This window comes from Girardinichthys multiradiatus, chromosome 20, assembly GCF_021462225.1.
Source record: "Girardinichthys multiradiatus isolate DD_20200921_A chromosome 20, DD_fGirMul_XY1, whole genome shotgun sequence".
In the NCBI taxonomy this organism is placed as follows: domain Eukaryota; kingdom Metazoa; phylum Chordata; class Actinopteri; order Cyprinodontiformes; family Goodeidae; genus Girardinichthys; species Girardinichthys multiradiatus.
Window position 1 is genome coordinate 28,092,576 of NC_061812.1, and position 9,494 is coordinate 28,102,069.

Genomic DNA, 9,494 nt, shown 5'->3' on the forward strand with positions numbered 1-9,494 from the left:
GGATGGACATCATCAGCAGCAATACTTAGGTAGGATGTGGTATTTTAAACAATGCTCAGCTGGTACTATGAGGCCCAATTGTGTCAACAAAGAACCCCCCACACCATTACAACAACACCAGCCTAAACTGCTTATGCAAGACAGGATGGATCCGTGCTTTCATGTTGTTTACAACAAATTTTGACTTTTCCATCTGAATGTCAGAGCTGATCTATTATCCAGTTTTGGTAACCCTGTGTGAACCGCAGCCTAAGTTTTCTTTTTTTCATTTTTTTGGCACTAGTGGCCTCTATTTTTGTAGGTTACCCGACAGGAAATGGGGTGAAAAGAGAGAGAGGAAGACACGGTTCAAAGGTCGATGACGGCATCAAGGACTGTAGCCTCTGTTGTTTACCCCTGCACCACCGCCACGCCTAGGTTTTAGAGTTTTATTCAGTCTTGTGCTGCTGTTTCCTGTCTTCTTCAACGTTCAACGTGTTGAAGGTATTCCACAGACCTTGGTTGTAGCAGCTATTTGTGTTGCCTTTCTATCATCTTCAAACAGTTCCCACCTAACCTCTGACATCAACAGACAACCATAACACTGAACCACAACCACTCCAATATCAACAAAAGCATTGGGTCACCCCTTCAGATCTTTGAAGTCAGATGTTCCAGTCACTTTCATGGCCACCAGATAAAACACCCATCACCTTGACATGCAGACTGCTTCTACAAACATTTGTAAAAGAATCTCTCTCATGAGCTCAGTGAATTACTGTGGGATAATGTGATGGATGTCCACTATGCAAAAGGTCCAGGCATTAAATTGGCTCACTACTAAACATTGTACTGTCAATTTTTGGTGGTATAGCACAGAGCAGGGGCAGCAGATGCTGAGGCACATAGTGACAGAGTTCGTCAACTTTCTGCAGAGTCAATAGCAACAGACCTCTAAATCCCATGTGGCCATCAGGTTAGCTCAATTACAGAGCATAGAGAGCTTTATGAAATAGGTTTCCATAGCAGAGCAACTAAATACAGACCTTACAAGTCAAGTCAGCAGAAAGAGTCTGATGCAATGATGTAAAGTGCGCACCACAGGAATCTAGAGCAGTGGAGAAGTGCTCACCGTAGTGACGAATCATGCCTTTCTGCCTGGCAATCCAATACACGACTCTGATTTTAACAGTTGCCAAGAGAAAGTCACTTCCCTGCCAGGATGTTTTGTGAAAACTTCATGCTCTCAGCATTGTGGCAACAGTTTAGAGATTTCCCCTTCTTGTTTAATCTTTACTGCACACCAGTGCACAAAGCAAGGTCCATAAAGAGAAGGATAAGGAAGCTTGGCTGTAAAGAACGTGACTGGCCTGAAGAGTCCTTACCTCAACCTGATAAAAAATCTTTGGGATGAATAGGAGCCAGACCTACCCATCCAACATCAGTGTCTGACCTTACAAATGGTCTTCCCATCAACACACTCCTAAACCTGGTTGAAAGCCTTCCCACAGGAATTAATGCTGTTATAGCTGCAAAAGGTTTTCAGATGTCATGTTAGTTTTTTGATGTAGTTAGGTATTTTACTTAATTATGAGGATAAATAGTCAAAAAATACTCAAAAGTCAGGTACAATTTAATTTAATTGTACATTATTGTCCAACAACTTTTTATCACACCATATTCCAAACTGCTGACAGATATTATTTTTTGGAGTAGGATAAGCGTTTTCCTTACAGTAGACTCTGAGTAGAGAATTGCAAATTACTTTAAATCTTAGCCTGTCAAAGTGGGTGCAGAGAGTCCCCCTGCTAAATAAGCAATAACACGTGGTTGGTACAAAACTTCCTAGACAATAAGATTTCTAACCCGAAAAAGATGGATTTGAAACAATCAAAAGGTAGGAAATGTGGAATGGGCAAAATGACCAGCGACGACTACAATAACTGAAATATATGACCTTTGAACATGGAGTCAGACAGTTCCCTGTAGATTTTTTGTAATCATGTTATTGGAGGCTTTAAAATAGTTTCATCCCTATAGTCAACAGAAGGCTTATTTTTTAAATATCTGTTTTTATTAGCAGCAAATGTATAGTTTTACAGTGTTTTAATGGTACATGCAAAATGTGTATAGAATGTGCAGATGTTCCCCAACATAACAAATGAGAAAATTTTAATGTTTGGAATGTGTTACTACTCAGAAAAATTGAAAGGAAAGCACAACAATGAAATAATAAGAACTGTAACAGTGTTTCTAACCTTAAACGCTGGGGATCAATGTTCTAGCATGCAGGACTTAGAGACAGATAATTTAAGAAAGCAAATTTGAAAAGGTCAGCTTTTGTTTGTGTATAAAAACCTTTTTAACATAATCAAAAACTGACTGTATAATCCATAAATGAATGACTGAAGAATGCTAATCATTTCACTCTCGTTATGATAAAGAGTTTTTGAAAAAACGACGGCTGAAATGTGGGGTTAATCATAATTACAGTTTGAATTCAAGATTATTCTCTGCAGCATACTGTTTAAATCCTCAGCCATCCCTTGCTTTTTTTATACATTTGCTATCTTTACCCCTTTTTCTCTGATCCATAAATTTAGAAACACTGTCCCAGATATGTACAGCATTTTAGTGCTGACTGAGAGCCTTCAACATGTCTCACTGTTGTGTGACAACTGTGCTAATCACCAGTGCTAATGAAGATGAAACATGTTAGTAAAGTAAGCATCTGTGAAGGCAGCTTTTGATGCTGACAAATCTGGTTCTGTACGTGTTGCCTGTTTGCGTGTAATTGATTGCTCTCTGCCATACTGATTTATGCTGCTGGTCAAAACTGTCGATCCCTCCAACCTGCTTGATAATCTCATCACCCCTCCAACCCACCATACTTCACACTGTGATTCTCTCCCCTTGGCCCTCCCTCTCTTGATGCTGCTGGTCTGCATCTCTCTCATCTCTTATCCACACCCGGGACTTCCAGAACAAAAAGTGAGGAACAGCTGCAGTGTCTGTGAAGGAAGGAAAGTCACCTTGGAGGTGGGGGGGTGGGGGGACAAGAGGAACAAAAATGTGAGCGAGAGAATGAGGCAATATGGAGGGGAGATTACCGTGGAAAAGAGAGAAGAGAAGAGAGGCATAGAAGCTGGCACAGAGACATCATATGACTAATAAAGGGACAGCACTGCATCACTGCAGAGCACCAACAGGAAAAAAATAAAAGACGGCAATCGCAAAGCGCAGAAAGATAATATTATCTAGCTTTAGTGTTTTGCACCACTGTTGGCTAAGGAACGTAAAACATGGTTGATTTTCTTTGTGTGAAAACCGTTGCATATTTGGTTTTTATCCAAGAATATACAATAGAAGTCAGAGGTACACAGAGTGTAAAAGCTACTGCCACTGTCTGAGCAAATGGTGGTGAATGTAAAAAACAAAAATCCAGAAGGTTTAACAATAGGAAAGCGATTGGACCACTCAGTTTTATAATGTTAGGATAAGAATCAGCAAATGTCTTCTCTTAAATGGCCTTTTTTATTTATTGCTATTCCAATGTTGACTTAAAAGTGCTGGCTACGTTGAAAACTGTGGCAGTACTTACTCCCGTACAAAAATAGTGTGACTTAATACACTGAGCACATATAACATTAGGACCACCTGTCTAACCGTCTTTGGACCGGAATTTTTAAAAAAGAAACTGCTTAGTCAATCACTTAACCTGGATGGAATTAAATTGACCTCCGGTAATAAAGTAAAAAATCTAGGTATTATTTTTGACCAGGACATGTCATTTAAATCCCATATTAAACAGGTTTCTAGATTTTCCTTCTTTCATATCCAGAACATTGCCAAAATTAGAAATATCCTGTCCAGGAGTGATGCTGAAAAACTAGTCCATGCATTTGTTACTTCAAGGCTGGACTATTGTAATTCTTTACTATCAGGATGTCCACAAAATGCATTTAAAAGCCTTCAGCTGATTCAAAATGCTGCAGCAAGAGTTCTGATGAAAATTAAAAAGAGAGATCATATTTCTCCTATTTTAGCTTCCCTTCATTGGCTCCCTGTTAAATCCAGAATATAATTTAAAATTCTCCTCCTCACATATAAAGCCCTTAATGATCTATCTCCATCATACATCAGAGATCTGATTGTTCCATATGTTCCTAACAGAGCACTTCGTTCTCAGACTGCAGGTTTACTGGTGGTTCCTAGAGTATCTAGAAGTAGAATGGGAGGCAGATCCTTTAGTTATCAGGCTCCTCTCCTGTGGAACCAGCTCCCAGTTTTGGTCTGTGAGGCAGACACCCTGTCTACTTTTAAGACTAGGCTTAAAACTTTCCTTTTTGATAAAGCTTATAGTTAGAGTGGCTTAGGTTATCAGAGAGGGAGCCTTCCTCCCTTCCAGTTGGACGGAGTAAGGGGGAGTCGGGTTTAGCCTAAACCGGCTCAGTTGATTGAGGTGCAAACTAGAGGCTGACATTTTTTCGGGATTCCCACGGGAAACCCGCGGGACGGGAGACAGCATCAGTAAAGATCACGTGATTGGGACGGTACAGGATACAAAATGAACGGGAGCAGACGGGAGCGGGAGCTAATCAATAGGAGGGAAAATGAACTAGGATCAATTGTCCTTGGAAATGTAAACTGAGACTTTGTTATAAACTTTAAGAAAAAAAAAAAACTTGAATCGATGCCGCCATTGTGTAGTTTTTTTCCAAGAAGCCTATACTATAATGCGAGTCAAACGAACTACACGACCCACAAGCCAACAGTTCTTCTGATCGATGTTTTCCACCTGCGTTCAGGATGGAGGGAGCAAACGCAGGTAGAGAACCGGACGTGGTAAAATTGGATTTGTAACGTAAAGTCAGAAGTAAGGACTTATCTATTAAACTCATAGAGCTGACAGGAAAGTCGCAAATATTACCGAACTTCAGGAGAGTTGAATGTAGCGATTTTAACACGCAGTCTGCTGCTTGTAAAACGTGTTTAGTCGTAATCAAGTTCACCAGTGATTAAGGGACACTTGTAAAACAGATTCTGGATTAAATCAACCCTGCATCTCTTCATTCATCAAACCAAAAGTACCAACATGTGTCAAGTCTCATCTGACCAACAAAATTGCTGCATATGCTCTAAAGATTTAAGAGGTAAGGTACGGAAGCCCGTGAGGGGACCTGGGGAAATTTATTTATTTTGCGTCCCCACGCAATACTTTTGCGTTCGGCATTTTGGAGCAGCAGCACAGATGATAAACTGCTCATAAAACAAACACTGATATGTCATTGAAATGGTTTATTTGTCATATGCAGGTTAACACGCAGTAAACAATGCGATTAAATGCTTAGGATAAGAAGAACCATTCAAATCACGATAAAAACAAAAACACTAATGGTGTACAAAACAAAGTACACATCATGCAGCAGTAATAAGTAAATAAAGTGTCACAGATGTGGTTTCGTGCAGTTTTATGGTCCAGAGTTCAGTAGTTTGTTTGACAGCTTGTGGATAAAAACTGTCTTTTAGTCTGATTGAAAATAATTTTATTTAAGGCTGATTTCAAAATAAAACTCAATAAATCTCAAAACGGGTGTAGTGTTTGATTCATTTTTGCAGTTATCTGGTTTGGAAACTATCCCACAAAGTATTGCGAAATAATGCAAAGACTATTGTGTGGGAACGCAAAAAAGAAAAAATTCCCCCTTGTCCCCTCGTGGACTCCGTATAGAAAGGCTTCATCAAGGGAAGATATTAAATAAATATGTTGTGAAATATAAAAAAATTGAATGTACCATTAAATGTACAATTTATTTAATACATCATTAAATATTAAGTGTACCACTAATTACATCATGTCTTTAAAATTATACTTAATTATTCAGTGGCACATTTAATTGCATTATAGTCCATTTCATGATATAATGGTACAGGGACGTGCCTGGAACACCTCCCGAGAAAGGCGTCCAGGAGGCATCCGGTATAGATGCCCGAGCCACCTCAACTGGCTCCTCTCGATGTGGAGGAGCAGCGGCTCTACTCCGAGCCCCTCCCGGATGGCCGAGCTCCTCACCCTATCTCTAAGGGAGTGCCCGGCCACCCTACGGAGGAAGCTCATTTCAGCCGCTTGTATCCGTGATCTCGTTCTTTCGGTCATGACCCAAAGTTCATGGCCATAGGTGAGGGTAGGAACGTAGACCGACCAGTAAATTGAGAGCTTTGCTTTTCGGCTCAGCTCTCTCTTCACCACAATGGACCGGCACAGCGCCCCCATTACTGTGGCAGCTGCACCGATCCGTCTGTCGATCTCCCGCTCCATTCTTCCCTCACTCGTGAACAAGACCCCGAGATACTTAAACTCCTCCACTTGAGGCAGGAACTCCCCTCCAACCTGAAGAGGACAAGCCACCCTTTTCCGGTCGAGTACCATGGCCTCGGACTTGGAGGAGCTGATCCTCATCCCAGCCGCTTCACACTCGGCTGCGAACCGCCACAGCGCATGCTGTAGGTCTTGGCTAGAGGGGGCCAGCAGGACCACGTCATCCGCAAAAAGAAGAGACAAAATCCACTGGTCCCCAAACCAGACCCCCTCCGGCCCTTGGCTGCGTCTAGAAATCCTGTCCATAAAAGTTATGAACAGGACCGGCGACAAAGGGCAGCCCTGCCGGAGTCCAACATGCACTGGGAACAGGTCCGACTTAGTGCCGGCAATGCGGACCAAACTCCTGCTCCGCTCGTACAGGGACCGGATGGCCCCTAATAAAGGGCCCCCGATTCCATACTCCTGGAGCACCCCCCACAGGGCATCACGAGGGACACAGTCGAATGCCTTCTCCAGGTCCACAAAACACATGTGAACCGGTTGGGCAAACTCCCATGAACCCTCGAGCACCCTGTAGAGGGTATAGAGCTGGTCCAGTGTTCCACGGCTGGGACGAAAACCACACTGTTCCTCCTGAAGCCGAGGTTCGACTATCGGTCGGACTCTCCTCTCCAATACCCTGGCGTAGGCCTTACCAGGGAGGCTGAGGAGTGTGATCCCCCTGTAGTTGGAACAAACCCTCCGGTCCCCCTTCTTATAAAGGGGGACCACCACCCCAGTCTGCCAGTCCAGAGGCACTGTCCCCGACCGCCACGCAATGTTGAAGAGGCGTGTCAACCATGACAGCCCTACAACATCCAGAGACTTGAGGTACTCAGGGCGGATCTCATCCACCCCCGAAGCCTTGCCACCGCGGAGCTTTTTAACCACCTCGGTGACTTCAGCCTGGGTGATGAAAGAGTCCAACCCCGAGTCCCCAGCCTCTGTTTCCACCACGGAATGCGTGATGGCAGGATTGAGGAGATCCTCGAAGTACTCCTTCCACCGCCCGATAATGTCCTCAGTCGAGGTCAGCAGTCTCCCGCCCCCACTATAAACAGTGTTGGCAGAGCACTGCTTCCCCCTCCTGAGGCGTCGGACGGTTTGCCAGAATCGCTTCGAGGCCAACCGGTAGTCCTTCTCCATGGCCTCACCGAACTCTTCCCAGGCCCGAGTTTTTGCCTCTGCCACAGCCCGGGCCGCAGCACGCTTGGCCTCACGGTACCCGTCAGCCGCCTCAGGAGTCCCACAAGCCAACCACAGCCGATAGGACTCCTTCTTCAGCTTAACAGCATCCCTTACTGCCGGTGTCCACCACCGGGTTCTGGGATTGCCGCCACGACAGGCACCGCAGACCTTACGGCCGCAGCTATGGGCAGCAGCATCGACAATAGATGCAGAGAACATGGTCCACTCTGAGTCTATGTCTCCAACATCCCCCGGGATCTGGTCGAAGCTCTCCCGGAGGTGGGAGTTGAATACATCCCTGGCCGAGGGCTCCGCCAGGCGTTCCCAGCAGACCCTCACTATGCGCTTGGGCCTGCCGAGTCTGTCCGGCTTTCTCCTCCTCCAGCGGATCCAACTCACCACCAGGTGATGATCAGTGGACAGCTCAGCCCCTCTCTTCACCCGAGTGTCCAAAACATGCGGCCGAAGGTCTGATGATACGACAACAAAGTCGATCATCGACCTCCTGCCTAGGGTGTCCTGGTGCCAAGTGCACTGATGGACACCCTTATGTTTGAACATGGTGTTCGTTATGGACAATCCGTGACTAGCGCAGAAGTCCAATAACAAAACACCACTCGGATTCAGATCGGGGAGGCCATTCCTCCCGATCACGCCTCTCCAGGTGTCACTGTCGTTCCCCACGTGGGCGTTGAAGTCCCCCAGCAGAATAATGGAGTCCCCGGGAGGGGCACTATCCAGCACCCCCGACAGGGACGCCAAGAAGGCAGGGTACTCTGCACTACCACTCGGCCCGTAGGCTGAAATGATAGTCAGAGACCTCTCCCCAACCCAAAGGCGCAGGGATACAACCCTCTCATCCACTGGGGTAAACCCCAACACGAGACGGCTGAGCTGGGGGGCAACAAGCAAACCCACACCAGCCCGCCGCCTCTCCCCGTGGGCCACTCCAGAGTAGAAGAGAGTCCAACCCCTCTCAAGGAGATGGGTTCCAGAGCCCACGCTGTGCGTGGAGGCGAGCCCGACTATTTCTAGTCGATATCTCTCGACCTCCCGCACAAGCTCAGACTCCTTCCCCCCCAGCGAGGTGACATTCCACGTCCCTAGAGCCAGCCTAAGCATCCGGGGATCGGGCCGTTGAGGTCTCCACCTTCGTCCGCCACCCAATCCTCTTTGCACCGGTCCCTCACGGTTCCCCCTGCAGGTGGTGGGCCCACTGGAGGATGGCCTCGCGTCTCTCGTTCGGGCTTGGCCCGGCCGGGTCCCGCGAGGAGCAACCCGGCCACCAGGCGCTCTCCGACGAGTCCCGACCCCAGGCCTGGCTCCAGGGTGGGACCCCGGCTCCGCCGTACCGGGCGACGTCACGTGCCTCGATATTGTGTTCTTCATGAGGGGTTCTTGAACCATTCTTTGTCTGACCCATCACCTAGAACCTGTTTGCCATGGGAGACCCTACCAGGGGCATTTAGGCCCCAGACAACATAGCCTCTAGGATCATTTGAGCACTCAAACCCCTCCACCACGTTAAGGTGACGGTTCAAGGAGGGGTTTCTAATGATGTATTAAATAAATAAATGGTACCTTTAATTTGACGGCACATTTAATGTTACATTTCTTTCATGTTACATTTACTTCACTTATGGGACATTCACAACATTTATTTATTTAATGATGATTTTATTGTATTAATTTTGTCCAGTTTGACCCTCCATTCTTGATGCCTGTATAGGAGGTCATGTCAGAATTTAAATCAGTTGTTCTGGAGCAGACAAACATCTAAAACCTGCAGAGAAGGGGTCCCTGAGGACCAGGGCTGTGAACCATTGAGGTACAGTTTCTAAATTATGAAGGTAATGCCTTTTTGGCCTTTTGTTCACCAAGTACAGTTCTCTTACTAGGGGCATTTTTCTTTCGTTTCAGCAACTTGAAACATAAAAGTGATGTCATTGTTCAAAGGAAACGATCA